This window comes from Pleurodeles waltl, chromosome 2_1, assembly GCF_031143425.1.
Source record: "Pleurodeles waltl isolate 20211129_DDA chromosome 2_1, aPleWal1.hap1.20221129, whole genome shotgun sequence".
NCBI classification, from domain to species: Eukaryota; Metazoa; Chordata; class Amphibia; order Caudata; family Salamandridae; genus Pleurodeles; species Pleurodeles waltl.
Window position 1 is genome coordinate 859,401,512 of NC_090438.1, and position 16,671 is coordinate 859,418,182.

Genomic DNA, 16,671 nt, shown 5'->3' on the forward strand with positions numbered 1-16,671 from the left:
TGTCGCGGGCGCTAGGCCTACCCACACAAGTGAGGTATCATTTTTATCGGGAGACTTGGGGGAACACTGGGTGGAAGAAAATTTGTGGCTCCTCTCAGATTCCAGAACTTTCTGCCACAGAAATGTGAGGAACATGTGTTTTTTTTTGGCCAAATTTTGAGGTTTGCAAAGAATTCTGGGTAACAGAACCTGGTCAGAGCCCCACAAGTCACCCCATCTTGGATTCCCCTAGGTCTCTAGTTTTCAGAAATGCACAGGTTTGGTAGGTTTCCCTAGGTGCCGGCTGAGCTAGAGGCCAAGATCTACAGGTAGGCACTTCGCAAAAAACACCTCTGTTTTCTTTCAAACAAATTGGATGTGTCCACGTTGCGCTTTGGGGCATTTCCTGTAGCGGGCGCTATGCCTACCCACACAAGTGAGGTATCATTTTTATCGGGAGACTTGGGGGAACGCTGTGTGGAAGGAAATTTATGGCTCCTCTCAGATTCCAGAACTTTCTGCCACAGAAATATGAGGAACATGTGTTTTTTTAGCCAAATTTTGAGGTTTGCAAGGGATTCTGGGTAACAGAACCTGGTCAGAGCCCCACAAGTCACCCCATCTTGGATTCCCCTAGGTCTCTAGTTTTGAAAAATGCACAGATTTGGTAGGTTTCCCTAGGTGACGGCTGAGCTAGAGGCCAAAATCTACAGGTAGGCACTTCGCAAAAAACACTTCTGTTTTCTTTAAAAAAATTGGATGTGTCAACGTTGCGCTTTGGGGCATTTCCTGTCGCGGGCGCTAGGCCTACCCACACAAGTGAGGTATCATTTTTATCGGGAGACTTGGGGGAACACTGGGTGGAAGGAAATTTGTGGCTCCTCTCAGATTCCAGAACTTTCTGCCACAGAAATATGAGGAACATGTGTTTTTTTAGCCAAATTTTGAGGTTTGCAAAGGATTCTGGGTAACAGAACCTGGTCAGAGCCCCACAAGTCACCCCATCTTGGATTCCCCTAGGTCTCTAGTTTTGAAAAATGCACAGGTTTGGTAAGTTTCCCTAGGGGACGGCTGAGCTAGAGGCCAAAATCTACAGGTAGGCATTCCGCAAAAAAAACCCTCTGTTTTCTTTCAAAAAATTGGATGTGTCCACGTTGCGCTTTTGGGCATTTCCTGTCGCGGGCGCTAGGCCTACCCACACAAGTGAGGTATCATGTTTATCGGGAGACTTGGGGGAACGCTGGGTGGAAGGAAATTTGTGGCTCCTCTCAGATTCCAGAACTTTCTGCCACAGAAATGTGAGGAACACGTGTGTTTTTTTAGCCAAATTTTGAGGTTTGCAAACGATTCTGGGTAACAGAACCTGGTCAGAGCCCCACAAGTCACCCCATCTTGGATTCCCCTAGGTCTCTAGTTTTCAAAAATGCACAGGTTTGGTAGGTTTCCCTAGGTGCCGGCTGAGCTAGAGGCCAAAATCTACAGGTAGGCACTTCGCAAAAAACACCTCTGTTTTCTTTAAAAAAAAGTGGATGCGTCCACGTTGCGCTTCGGGGCATTTCCTGTCGCGGGCGCTAGGCCTACCCACACAAGTGAGGTATCATTTTTATCGGGAGGCTTGGGGGAACACTGGGTGGAAGAAAATTTGTGGCTCCTCTCAGATTCCAGAACTTTCTGCCACAGAAATGTGAGGAACATGTGTGTTTTTTTAGCCAAATGTTGAGGTTTGCAAAGAATTCTGGGTAACAGAACCTGGTCAGAGCCCCACAAGTCACCCCATCTTGGATTCCCCTAGGTCTCTAGTTTTCAGAAATGCACAGGTTTGGTAGGTTTCCCTTGGTGCCGGCTGAGCTAGAGGCCAAGATCTACAGGTAGGCACTTCGCAAAAAACACCTCTGTTTTCTTTCAAACAAATTGGATGTGTCCACGTTGCGCTTTGGTTCATTTCCTGTCGCGGGCGCTATGCCTACTCACACAAGTGAGGTATCATATTTATCGGGAGACTTGGGGGAACGCTGTGTGGAAGGAAATTTATGGCTCCTCTCAGATTCCAGAACTTTCTGCCACAGAAATATGAGGAACATGTGTTTTTTTAGCCAAATTTTGAGGTTTGCAAGGGATTCTGGGTAACAGAACCTGGTCAGAGCCCCACAAGTCACCCCATCTTGGATTCCCCTAGGTCTCTAGTTTTGAAAAATGCACAGATTTGGTAGGTTTCCCTAGGTGACGGCTGAGCTAGAGGCCAAAATCTACAGGTAGGCACTTCGCAAAAAACACTTCTGTTTTCTTAAAAAAAATTGGATGTGTCAACGTTGCGCTTTGGGGCATTTCCTGTCGCGGGCGCTAGGCCTACCCACACAAGTGAGGTATCATTTTTATCGGGAGACTTGGGGGAACACTGGGTGGAAGAAAATTTGTGGCTCCTCTCAGATTCCAGAACTTTCTGCCACAGAAATGTGAGGAACATGTGTGTTTTTTTGGCCAAATTTTGAGGTTTGCAAAGAATTCTGGGTAAGAGAACCTGGTCAGAGCCCCACAAGTCACACCATCTTGGATTCCCCTAGGTCTCTAGTTTTCAGAAATGCACAGGTTTGGTAGGTTTCCCTAGGTGCCGGCTGAGCTAGAGGCCAAGATCTACAGGTAGGCACTTTGCAAAAAACACCTCTGTTTTCTTTCAAACAAATTGGATGTGTCCACGTTGCGCTTTGGGGCATTTCCTGTAGCGGGCGCTATGCCTACCCACACAAGTGAGGTATCATTTTTATCGGGAGACTTGGGGGAACGCTGGGTGGAAGGAAATTTGTGGCTCCTCTCAGATTCCAGAACTTTCTGCCACAGAAATATGAGGAACATGTGTTTTTTTAGCCAAATTTTGAGGTTTGCAAAGGATTCTGGGTAACAGAACCTGGTCAGAGCCCCACAAGTCACCCCATCTTGGATTCCCCTAGGTCTCTAGTTTTGAAAAATGCACAGGTTTGGTAAGTTTCCCTAGGGGACGGCTGAGCTAGAGGCCAAAATCTACAGGTAGGCATTCCGCAAAAAAAAACCTCTGTTTTCTTTCAAAAAATTGGATGTGTCCACGTTGCGCTTTTGGGCATTTCCTGTCGCGGGCGCTAGGCCTACCCACACAAGTGAGGTATCATGTTTATCGGGAGACTTGGGGGAACGCTGGGTGGAAGGAAATTTGTGGCTCCTCTCAGATTCCAGAACTTTCTGCCACAGAAATGTGAGGAACACGTGTGTTTTTTTAGCCAAATTTTGAGGTTTGCAAACGATTCTGGGTAACAGAACCTGGTCAGAGCCCCACAAGTCACCCCATCTTGGATTCCCCTAGGTCTCTAGTTTTCAAAAATGCACAGGTTTGGTAGGTTTCCCTAGGTGCCGGCTGAGCTAGAGGCCAAAATCTACAGGTAGGCACTTCGCAAAAAACACTTCTGTTTTCTTTAAAAAAATTGTATGTGTCAACGTTGCGCTTTGGGGCATTTCCTGTCGCGGGCGCTAGGCCTACCCACACAAGTGAGGTATCATTTTTATCGGGAGACTTGGGGGAACACTGGGTGGAAGAAAATTTGTGGCTCCTCTCAGATTCCAGAACTTTCTGCCACAGAAATGTGAGGAACATGTGTTTTTTTTTGGCCAAATTTTGAGGTTTGCAAAGAATTCTGGGTAACAGAACCTGGTCAGAGCCCCACAAGTCACCCCATCTTGGATTCCCCTAGGTCTCTAGTTTTCAGAAATGCACAGGTTTGGTAGGTTTCCCTAGGTGCCGGCTGAGCTAGAGGCCAAGATCTACAGGTAGGCACTTCGCAAAAAACACCTCTGTTTTCTTTCAAACAAATTGGATGTGTCCACGTTGCGCTTTGGGGCATTTCCTGTAGCGGGCGCTATGCCTACCCACACAAGTGAGGTATCATTTTTATCGGGAGACTTGGGGGAACGCTGGGTGGAAGGAAATTTGTGGCTCCTCTCAGATTCCAGAACTTTCTGCCACAGAAATATGAGGAACATGTGTTTTTTTAGCCAAATTTTGAGGTTTGCAAAGGATTCTGGGTAACAGAACCTGGTCAGAGCCCCACAAGTCACCCCATCTTGGATTCCCCTAGGTCTCTAGTTTTGAAAAATGCACAGGTTTGGTAAGTTTCCCTAGGGGACGGCTGAGCTAGAGGCTAAAATCTACAGGTAGGCATTCCGCAAAAAAAACCCTCTGTTTTCTTTCAAAAAATTGGATGTGTCCACGTTGCGCTTTTGGGCATTTCCTGTCGCGGGCGCTAGGCCTACCCACACAAGTGAGGTATCATGTTTATCGGGAGACTTGGGGGAACGCTGGGTGGAAGGAAATTTGTGGCTCCTCTCAGATTCCAGAACTTTCTGCCACAGAAATGTGAGGAACACGTGTGTTTTTTTAGCCAAATTTTGAGGTTTGCAAACGATTCTGGGTAACAGAACCTGGTCAGAGCCCCACAAGTCACCCCATCTTGGATTCCCCTAGGTCTCTAGTTTTAAAAAATGCACAGGTTTGGTAGGTTTCCCTAGGTGCCGGCTGAGCTAGAGGCCAAAATCTACAGGTAGGCACTTCGCAAAAAACACTTCTGTTTTCTTTAAAAAAATTGGATGTGTCAACGTTGCGCTTTGGGGCATTTCCTGTCGCGGGCGCTAGGCCTACCCACACAAGTGAGGTATCATTTTTATCGGGAGACTTGGGGGAACACTGGGTGGAAGAAAATTTGTGGCTCCTCTCAGATTCCAGAACTTTCTGCCACAGAAATGTGAGGAACATGTGTTTTTTTTTGGCCAAATTTTGAGGTTTGCAAAGAATTCTGGGTAACAGAACCTGGTCAGAGCCCCACAAGTCACCCCATCTTGGATTCCCCTAGGTCTCTAGTTTTCAGAAATGCACAGGTTTGGTAGGTTTCCCTAGGTGCCGGCTGAGCTAGAGGCCAAGATCTACAGGTAGGCACTTCGCAAAAAACACCTCTGTTTTCTTACAAACAAATTGGATGTGTCCACGTTGCGCTTTGGGGCATTTCCTGTAGCGGGCGCTATGCCTACCCACACAAGTGAGGTATCATTTTTATCGGGAGACTTGGGGGAACGCTGGGTGGAAGGAAATTTGTGGCTCCTCTCAGATTCCAGAACTTTCTGCCACAGAAATATGAGGAACATGTGTTTTTTTAGCCAAATTTTGAGGTTTGCAAAGGATTCTGGGTAACAGAACCTGGTCAGAGCCCCACAAGTCACCCCATCTTGGATTCCCCTAGGTCTCTAGTTTTGAAAAATGCACAGGTTTGGTAAGTTTCCCTAGGGGACGGCTGAGCTAGAGGCTAAAATCTACAGGTAGGCATTCCGCAAAAAAAACCCTCTGTTTTCTTTCAAAAAATTGGATGTGTCCACGTTGCGCTTTTGGGCATTTCCTGTCGCGGGCGCTAGGCCTACCCACACAAGTGAGGTATCATGTTTATCGGGAGACTTGGGGGAACGCTGGGTGGAAGGAAATTTGTGGCTCCTCTCAGATTCCAGAACTTTCTGCCACAGAAATGTGAGGAACACGTGTGTTTTTTTAGCCAAATTTTGAGGTTTGCAAACGATTCTGGGTAACAGAACCTGGTCAGAGCCCCACAAGTCACCCCATCTTGGATTCCCCTAGGTCTCTAGTTTTCAAAAATGCACAGGTTTGGTAGGTTTCCCTAGGTGCCGGCTGAGCTAGAGGCCAAAATCTACAGGTAGGCACTTCGCAAAAAACACTTCTGTTTTCTTTAAAAAAATTGGATGTGTCAACGTTGCGCTTTGGGGCATTTCCTGTCGCGGGCGCTAGGCCTACCCACACAAGTGAGGTATCATTTTTATCGGGAGACTTGGGGGAACACTGGGTGGAAGAAAATTTGTGGCTCCTCTCAGATTCCAGAACTTTCTGCCACAGAAATGTGAGGAACATGTGTTTTTTTTTGGCCAAATTTTGAGGTTTGCAAAGAATTCTGGGTAACAGAACCTGGTCAGAGCCCCACAAGTCACCCCATCTTGGATTCCCCTAGGTCTCTAGTTTTCAGAAATGCACAGGTTTGGTAGGTTTCCCTAGGTGCCGGCTGAGCTAGAGGCCAAGATCTACAGGTAGGCACTTCGCAAAAAACACCTCTGTTTTCTTTCAAACAAATTGGATGTGTCCACGTTGCGCTTTGGGGCATTTCCTGTAGCGGGCGCTATGCCTACCCACACAAGTGAGGTATCATTTTTATCGGGAGACTTGGGGGAACGCTGGGTGGAAGGAAATTTGTGGCTCCTCTCAGATTCCAGAACTTTCTGCCACAGAAATATGAGGAACATGTGTTTTTTTAGCCAAATTTTGAGGTTTGCAAAGGATTCTGGGTAACAGAACCTGGTCAGAGCCCCACAAGTCACCCCATCTTGGATTCCCCTAGGTCTCTAGTTTTGAAAAATGCACAGGTTTGGTAAGTTTCCCTAGGGGACGGCTGAGCTAGAGGCTAAAATCTACAGGTAGGCATTCCGCAAAAAAAACCCTCTGTTTTCTTTCAAAAAATTGGATGTGTCCACGTTGCGCTTTTGGGCATTTCCTGTCGCGGGCGCTAGGCCTACCCACACAAGTGAGGTATCATGTTTATCGGGAGACTTGGGGGAACGCTGGGTGGAAGGAAATTTGTGGCTCCTCTCAGATTCCAGAACTTTCTGCCACAGAAATGTGAGGAACACGTGTGTTTTTTTAGCCAAATTTTGAGGTTTGCAAACGATTCTGGGTAACAGAACCTGGTCAGAGCCCCACAAGTCACCCCATCTTGGATTCCCCTAGGTCTCTAGTTTTCAAAAATGCACAGGTTTGGTAGGTTTCCCTAGGTGCCGGCTGAGCTAGAGGCCAAAATCTACAGGTAGGCACTTCGCAAAAAACACTTCTGTTTTCTTTAAAAAAATTGGATGTGTCAACGTTGCGCTTTGGGGCATTTCCTGTCGCGGGCGCTAGGCCTACCCACACAAGTGAGGTATCATTTTTATCGGGAGACTTGGGGGAACACTGGGTGGAAGAAAATTTGTGGCTCCTCTCAGATTCCAGAACTTTCTGCCACAGAAATGTGAGGAACATGTGTTTTTTTTTGGCCAAATTTTGAGGTTTGCAAAGAATTCTGGGTAACAGAACCTGGTCAGAGCCCCACAAGTCACCCCATCTTGGATTCCCCTAGGTCTCTAGTTTTCAGAAATGCACAGGTTTGGTAGGTTTCCCTAGGTGCCGGCTGAGCTAGAGGCCAAGATCTACAGGTAGGCACTTCGCAAAAAACACCTCTGTTTTCTTTCAAACAAATTGGATGTGTCCACGTTGCGCTTTGGGGCATTTCCTGTAGCGGGCGCTATGCCTACCCACACAAGTGAGGTATCATTTTTATCGGGAGACTTGGGGGAACGCTGGGTGGAAGGAAATTTGTGGCTCCTCTCAGATTCCAGAACTTTCTGCCACAGAAATATGAGGAACATGTGTTTTTTTAGCCAAATTTTGAGGTTTGCAAAGGATTCTGGGTAACAGAACCTGGTCAGAGCCCCACAAGTCACCCCATCTTGGATTCCCCTAGGTCTCTAGTTTTGAAAAATGCACAGGTTTGGTAAGTTTCCCTAGGGGACGGCTGAGCTAGAGGCTAAAATCTACAGGTAGGCATTCCGCAAAAAAAACCCTCTGTTTTCTTTCAAAAAATTGGATGTGTCCACGTTGCGCTTTTGGGCATTTCCTGTCGCGGGCGCTAGGCCTACCCACACAAGTGAGGTATCATGTTTATCGGGAGACTTGGGGGAACGCTGGGTGGAAGGAAATTTGTGGCTCCTCTCAGATTCCAGAACTTTCTGCCACAGAAATGTGAGGAACACGTGTGTTTTTTTAGCCAAATTTTGAGGTTTGCAAACGATTCTGGGTAACAGAACCTGGTCAGAGCCCCACAAGTCACCCCATCTTGGATTCCCCTAGGTCTCTAGTTTTCAAAAATGCACAGGTTTGGTAGGTTTCCCTAGGTGCCGGCTGAGCTAGAGGCCAAAATCTACAGGTAGGCACTTCGCAAAAAACACTTCTGTTTTCTTTAAAAAAATTGGATGTGTCAACGTTGCGCTTTGGGGCATTTCCTGTCGCGGGCGCTAGGCCTACCCACACAAGTGAGGTATCATTTTTATCGGGAGACTTGGGGGAACACTGGGTGGAAGAAAATTTGTGGCTCCTCTCAGATTCCAGAACTTTCTGCCACAGAAATGTGAGGAACATGTGTTTTTTTTTGGCCAAATTTTGAGGTTTGCAAAGAATTCTGGGTAACAGAACCTGGTCAGAGCCCCACAAGTCACCCCATCTTGGATTCCCCTAGGTCTCTAGTTTTCAGAAATGCACAGGTTTGGTAGGTTTCCCTAGGTGCCGGCTGAGCTAGAGGCCAAGATCTACAGGTAGGCACTTCGCAAAAAACACCTCTGTTTTCTTTCAAACAAATTGGATGTGTCCACGTTGCGCTTTGGGGCATTTCCTGTAGCGGGCGCTATGCCTACCCACACAAGTGAGGTATCATTTTTATCGGGAGACTTGGGGGAACGCTGGGTGGAAGGAAATTTGTGGCTCCTCTCAGATTACAGAACTTTCTGCCACAGAAATATGAGGAACATGTGTTTTTTTAGCCAAATTTTGAGGTTTGCAAAGGATTCTGGGTAACAGAACCTGGTCAGAGCCCCACAAGTCACCCCATCTTGGATTCCCCTAGGTCTCTAGTTTTGAAAAATGCACAGGTTTGGTAAGTTTCCCTAGGTGACGGCTGAGCTAGAGGCCAAAATCTACAGGTAGGCATTCCGCAAAAAAAACCCTCTGTTTTCTTTCAAAAAATTGGATGTGTCCACGTTGCGCTTTTGGGCATTTCCTGTCGCGGGCGCTAGGCCTACCCACACAAGTGAGGTATCATTTTTATCGGGAGACTTGGGGGAACGCTGGGTGGAAGGAAATTTGTGGCTCCTCTCAGATTCCAGAACTTTCTGCCACAGAAATGTGAGGAACATGTGTGTTTTTTTAGCCAAATTTTGAGGTTTGCAAACGATTCTGGGTAACAGAACCTGGTCAGAGCCCCACAAGTCACCCCATCTTGGATTCCCCTAGGTCTCTAGTTTAAAAAAATGCACAGGTTTGGTAGGTTTCCCTAGGTGCCGGCTGAGCTAGAGGCCAAAATCTACAGGTAGGCACTTCGCAAAAAACACCTCTGTTTTCTTTCAAAAAATTGGATGTGTCCACGTTGCGCTTTGGGGCATTTCCTGTCGCTCGCGCTAGGCCTACCCACACAAGTGAGGTATCATTTTTATTGGGAGACTTGGAGGAACGCTGGGTGGAAGGAAATTTGTGGCTCATCTTAGATTCCAGAACTTTCTGCCACAGAAATGTGAGGAACATGTGTGTTTTTTTAGCCAAATTTTGAGGTTTGCAAAGAATTCTGGGTAACAGAACCTGGTCAGAGCCCCACAAGTCACCCCATCTTGGATTCCCCTAGGTCTCTAGTTTTCAGAAATGCACAGGTTTGGTAGGTTTCCCTAGGTGCCGGCTGAGCTAGAGGCCAAGATCTACAGGTAGGCACTTCGCAAAAAACACCTCTGTTTTCTTTCAAACAAATTGGATGTGTCCACGTTGCGCTTTGGTTCATTTCCTGTCGCGGGCGCTATGCCTACTCACACAAGTGAGGTATCATTTTTATCGGGAGACTTGGGGGAACGCTGTGTGGAAGGAAATTTATGGCTCCTCTCAGATTCCAGAACTTTCTGCCACAGAAATATGAGGAACATGTGTTTTTTTAGCCAAATTTTGAGGTTTGCAAGGGATTCTGGGTAACAGAACCTGGTCAGAGCCCCACAAGTCACCCCATCTTGGATTCCCCTAGGTCTCTAGTTTTGAAAAATGCACAGGTTTGGTAGGTTTCCCTAGGTGACGGCTGAGCTAGAGGCCAAAATCTACAGGTAGGCACTTCGCAAAAAACACTTCTGTTTTCTTAAAAAAAATTGGATGTGTCAACATTGCGCTTTGGGGCATTTCCTGTCGCGGGCGCTAGGCCTACCCACACAAGTGAGGTATCATTTTTATCGGGAGACTTGGGGGAACACTGGGTGGAAGAAAAGTTGTGGCTCCTCTCAGATTCCAGAACTTTCTGCCACAGAAATGTGAGGAACATGTGTGTTTTTTTGGCCAAATTTTGAGGTTTGCAAAGAATTCTGGGTAACAAAACCTGGTCAGAGCCCCACAAGTCACCCCATCTTGGATTCCCCTAGGTCTCTAGTTTTCAGAAATGCACAGGTTTGGTAGGTTTCCCTAGGTGCCGGCTGAGCTAGAGGCCAAGATCTACAGGTAGGCACTTTGCAAAAAACACCTCTGTTTTCTTTCAAACAAATTGGATGTGTCCACGTTGCGCTTTGGGGCATTTCCTGTAGCGGGCGCTATGCCTACCCACACAAGTGAGGTATCATTTTTATCGGGAGACTTGGGGGAACGCTGGGTGGAAGGAAATTTGTGGCTCCTCTCAGATTCCAGAACTTTCTGCCACAGAAATATGAGGAACATGTGTTTTTTTAGCCAAATTTTGAGGTTTGCAAAGGATTCTGGGTAACAGAACCTGGTCAGAGCCCCACAAGCCACCCCATCTTGGATTCCCCTAGGTCTCTAGTTTTGAAAAATGCACAGGTTTGGTAAGTTTCCCTAGGGGACGGCTGAGCTAGAGGCCAAAATCTACAGGTAGGCATTCCGCAAAAAAAAACCTCTGTTTTCTTTCAAAAAATTGGATGTGTCCACGTTGCGCTTTTGGGCATTTCCTGTCGCGGGCGCTAGGCCTACCCACACAAGTGAGGTATCATGTTTATCGGGAGACTTGGGGGAACGCTGGGTGGAAGGAAATTTGTGGCTCCTCTCAGATTCCAGAACTTTCTGCCACAGAAATGTGAGGAACACGTGTGTTTTTTTAGCCAAATTTTGAGGTTTGCAAACGATTCTGGGTAACAGAACCTGGTCAGAGCCCCACAAGTCACCCCATCTTGGATTCCCCTAGGTCTCTAGTTTTCAAAAATGCACAGGTTTGGTAGGTTTCCCTAGGTGCCGGCTGAGCTAGAGGCCAAAATCTACAGGTAGGCACTTCGCAAAAAACACTTCTGTTTTCTTTAAAAAAATTGGATGTGTCAACGTTGCGCTTTGGGGCATTTCCTGTCGCGGGCGCTAGGCCTACCCACACAAGTGAGGTATCATTTTTATCGGGAGACTTGGGGGAACACTGGGTGGAAGAAAATTTGTGGCTCCTCTCAGATTCCAGAACTTTCTGCCACAGAAATGTGAGGAACATGTGTTTTTTTTTGGCCAAATTTTGAGGTTTGCAAAGAATTCTGGGTAACAGAACCTGGTCAGAGCCCCACAAGTCACCCCATCTTGGATTCCCCTAGGTCTCTAGTTTTCAGAAATGCACAGGTTTGGTAGGTTTCCCTAGGTGCCGGCTGAGCTAGAGGCCAAGATCTACAGGTAGGCACTTCGCAAAAAACACCTCTGTTTTCTTTCAAACAAATTGGATGTGTCCACGTTGCGCTTTGGGGCATTTCCTGTAGCGGGCGCTATGCCTACCCACACAAGTGAGGTATCATTTTTATCGGGAGACTTGGGGGAACGCTGGGTGGAAGGAAATTTGTGGCTCCTCTCAGATTCCAGAACTTTCTGCCACAGAAATATGAGGAACATGTGTTTTTTTAGCCAAATTTTGAGGTTTGCAAAGGATTCTGGGTAACAGAACCTGGTCAGAGCCCCACAACTCACCGCATCTTGGATTCCCCTAGGTCTCTAGTTTTGAAAAATGCACAGGTTTGGTAAGTTTCCCTAGGGGACGGCTGAGCTAGAGGCCAAAATCTACAGGTAGGCATTCCGCAAAAAAAAACCTCTGTTTTCTTTCAAAAAATTGGATGTGTCCACGTTGCGCTTTTGGGCATTTCCTGTCGCGGGCGCTAGGCCTACCCACACAAGTGAGGTATCATGTTTATCGGGAGACTTGGGGGAACGCTGGGTGGAAGGAAATTTGTGGCTCCTCTCAGATTCCAGAACTTTCTGCCACAGAAATGTGAGGAACACGTGTGTTTTTTTAGCCAAATTTTGAGGTTTGCAAACGATTCTGGGTAACAGAACCTGGTCAGAGCCCCACAAGTCACCCCATCTTGGATTCCCCTAGGTCTCTAGTTTTCAAAAATGCACAGGTTTGGTAGGTTTCCCTAGGTGCCGGCTGAGCTAGAGGCCAAAATCTACAGGTAGGCACTTCGCAAAAAACACTTCTGTTTTCTTTAAAAAAATTGGATGTGTCAACGTTGCGCTTTGGGGCATTTCCTGTCGCGGGCGCTAGGCCTACCCACACAAGTGAGGTATCATTTTTATCGGGAGACTTGGGGGAACACTGGGTGGAAGAAAATTTGTGGCTCCTCTTAGATTCCAGAACTTTCTGCCACAGAAATGTGAGGAACATGTGTGTTTTTTTAGCCAAATTTTGAGGTTTGCAAAGAATTCTGGGTAACAGAACCTGGTCAGAGCCCCACAAGTCACCCCTTCTTGGATTCCCCTAGGTCTCCAGTTTTAAAAAATGCACAGGTTTGGTAGGTTTCCCTAGGTGCCGGCTGAGCTAGAGGCCAAAATCTACAGGTAGGCACTTCGCAAAAAACACCTCTGTTTTCTTTCAAACAAATTGGATGTGTCCACGTTGCGCTTTGGGGCATTTCCTGTAGCGGCCGCTATGCCTACCCACACAAGTGAGGTATCATTTTTATCGGGAGACTTGGGGGAACGCTGGGTGGAAGGAAATTTGTGGCTCCTCTCAGATTCCAGAACTTTCTGCCACAGAAATATGAGGAACATGTGTTTTTTTAGCCAAATTTTGAGGTTTGCAAAGGATTCTGGGTAACAGAACCTGGTCAGAGCCCCACAAGTCACCCCATCTTGGATTCCCCTAGGTCTCTAGTTTTGAAAAATGCACAGGTTTGGCAAGTTTCCCTATGTGACGGCTGAGCTAGAGGCCAAAATCTACAGGTAGGCATTCCGCAAAAAAAAACCTCTGTTTTCTTTCAAAAAATTGGATGTGTCCACGTTGCGCTTTTGGGCATTTCCTGTCGCGGGCGCTAGGCCTACCCACACAAGTGAGGTATCATTTTTATCGGGAGACTTGGGGGAACGCTGGGTGGAAGGAAATTTGTGGCTCCTCTCAGATTCCAGAACTTTCTGCCACAGAAATGTGAGGAACATGTGTGTTTTTTTAGCCAAATTTTGAGGTTTGCAAACGATTCTGGGTAACAGAACCTGGTCAGAGCCCCACAAGTCACCCCATCTTGGATTCCCCTAGGTCTCTAGTTTTAAAAAATGCACAGGTTTGGTAGGTTTCCCTAGGTGCCGGCTGAGCTAGAGGCCAAAATCTTCAGGTAGGCACTTCGCAAAAAACACCTCTGTTTTCTTTCAAAAAATTGGATGTGTCCACGTTGCGCTTTGGGGCATTTCCTGTCGCTCGCGCTAGGCCTACCCACACAAGTGAGGTATCATTTTTATTGGGAGACTTGGAGGAACGCTGGGTGGAAGGAAATTTGTGGCTCATCTTAGATTCCAGAACTTTCTGCCACAGAAATGTGAGTTTTTTTAGCCAAATTTTGAGGTTTGCAAACGATTCTGGGTAACAGAACCTGGTCAGAGCCCCACAAGTTACCCCATCTTGGATTCCCCTAGGTCTCTAGTTTTCAAAAATGCACAGGTTTGGTAGGTTTCCCTAGGTGCCGGCTGAGCTAGAGGCCAAAATCTACAGGTAGGCACTTTGCAAAAAACACCTCTGTTTTCTTTCAAAAAATTGGATGTGTCCACGTTGCGCTTTGGGGCATTTCCTGTCGCGGGCGCTAGGCCTACCCACACAAGTGGGGTATCATTTTTATCGGGAGACTTGGGGGAACGCTGGGTGGAAGGAAATTTGTGGCTCCTCTCAGATTCCAGAACTTTCTGCCACAGAAATTTGAGGAACATGTGTGTTGTTTTAGCCAAATTTTGAGGTTTGCAAAGGATTCTGGGTAGCAGAACCTGGTCAGAGCCCCACAAGTCACCCCATCTTGGATTCCCCTAGGTCTCTAGTTTTCAAAAATACACAGGTTTGGTAGGTTTCCCTAGGTGCCGGCTGAGCTAGAGGCCAAAATCTACAGGTAGGCCTTTGCAAAAAACACCTCTGTTTTCTTTCAAAAAATTGGATGTGTCCACGTTGTGCTTTGGGACATTTCCTGTCGCAGGCGCTAGGACTACCAACACAAGTGAAGTATCATTTTTATCGGGAGACTTGGGGGAACGCTGGGTGGAAGGAAATTTGTGGCTCCTCTCAGATTCCAGAACTTTCTGCCACAGAAATGTGAGAAACATGTGTGTTTTTTTAGCCAAATTTTGAGGTTTGCAAAGGATTGTGGGTAACAGAACCTGATCAGAGCCCCACAAGTCACCCCATCTTGGATTCCTCTAGGTCTCTAGTTTTCAAAAATGCACAGGTTTGGTAGGTTTCCCTAGGTGCCGGCTGAGCTAGAGGGCAAATTCTAAAGGTAGGCACTTCGCAAAAAACACCTCTGTTTTCTTAAAAAAAATTGGATGTGTCAACGTTGCGCTTTGGGGTATTTCCTGTCGCGGGCGCTAGGCCTACCCACACAAGTGAGGTATCATTTTTATCGGGAGACTTGGGGGAACACTGGGTGGAAGAAAATTTGTGGCTCCTCTTAGATTCCAGAACTTTCTGCCACAGAAATGTGAGGAACATGTGTGTTTTTTTAGCCAAATTTTGAGGTTTGCAAAGAATTCTGGGTAACAGAACCTGGTCAGAGCCCCACAAGTCACCCCATCTTGGATTCCCCTAGGTCTCTAGTTTTCAGAAATGCACAGGTTTGGTAGGTTTCCCTAGGTGCCGGCTGAGCTAGAGGCCAAGATCTGCAGGTAGGCACTTCGCAAAAAACACCTCTGTTTTCTTTCAAACAAATTGGATGTGTCCACGTTGCGCTTTGGGGCATTTCCTGTCGCGGGCGCTATGCCTACCCACACAAGTGAGGTATCATTTTTATCGGGAGACTTGGGGGAACGCTGGGTGGAAGGAAATTTGTGGCTCCTCTTAGATTCCAGAACTTTCTGCCACAGAAATATGAGGAACATGTGTTTTTTTAGCCAAATTTTGAGGTTTGCAAGGGATTCTGGGTAACAGAACCTGGTCAGAGCCCCACAAGTCACCCCATATTGGATTCCCCTAGGTCTCTAGTTTTGAAAAATGCACAGGTTTGATAGGTTTCCCTAGGTGACGGCTGAGCTAGAGGCCAAAATCTACAGGTAGGCACTTCGCAAAAAAAACCTCTATTTTCTTTCAAAAAATTGGATGTGCCCACGTTGCGCTTTAGGGCATTTCCTGTCGCTCGCGCTAGGCCTACCCACACAAGTGAGGTATCATTTTTATCGGGAGACTTGGGGGAACGCTGGGTGGAAGGAAATTTGTGGCTCCTCTCAGATTCCAGAACTTTCTGCCACAGAAATGTGAGGAACATGTTTTTTTTTTTAGCCAAATTTTGAGGTTTGCAAACGATTCTGGGTAACAGAACCTGGTCAGAGCCCCACAAGTCACCCCATCTTGGATTCCCCTAGGTCTCTAGTTTTAAAAAATGCACAGGTTTGGTAGGTTTCCCTAGGTGCCGGCTGAGCTAGAGGCCAAAATCTACAGGTAGGCACTTCGCAAAAAACACCTCTGTTTTCTTTCAAAAAATTGGATGTGTCCACGTTGCGCTTTGGGGCATTTCCTGTCGCTCGCGCTAGGCCTACCCACACAAGTGAGGTATCATTTTTATTGGGAGACTTGGAGGAACGCTGGGTGGAAGGAAATTTGTGGCTCATCTTAGATTCCAGAACTTTCTGCCACAGAAATATGAGGAACATGTGTGTTTTTTTAGCCAAATTTTGAGGTTTGCAAAGGATTCTGGGTAACAGAACCTGGTCAGAGCCCCACAAGTTACCCCATCTTGGATTCCCCTAGGTCTCTAGTTTTCAAAAATGCACAGGTTTGGTAGGTTTCCCTAGGTGCCGGCTGAGCTAGAGGCCAAAATCTACAGGTAGGCACTTCGCAAAAAACACCTCTGTTTTCTTTCAAAAAATTGGATGTGTCCACGTTGCGCTTTCGGGCATTTCCTGTCGCGGGCGCTAGGCCTACCCACACAAGTGAGGTATCATTTTTATCGGGAGACTTGGGGGAACGCTGGGTGGAAGGAAATTTGTGGCTCCTCTCAGATTCCAGAACTTTCTGCCACAGAAATGTGAGGAACATGTGTGTTTTTTTAGCCAAATTTTGAGGTTTGCAAAGAATTCTGGGTAACAGAACCTGGTCAGAGCCCCACAAGTCACCCCATCTTGGATACCCCTAGGTCTCTAGTTTTCAGAAATGCACAGGTTTGGTAGGTTTCCCTAGGTGCCGGCTAAGCTAGAGGCCAAGATCTACATTTAGGCACTTCGCAAAAAACACCTCTGTTTTCTTTCAAACAAATTGGATGTGTCCACGTTGCGCTTTGGGGCATTTCCTGTAGCGGGCGCTATGCCTACCCACACAAGTGAGGTATCATTTTTATCGGGAGACTTGGGGGAACGCTGGGTGGAAGGAAATTTGTGGCTCCTCTCAGATTCCAGAACTTTCTGCCACAGAAATATGAGGA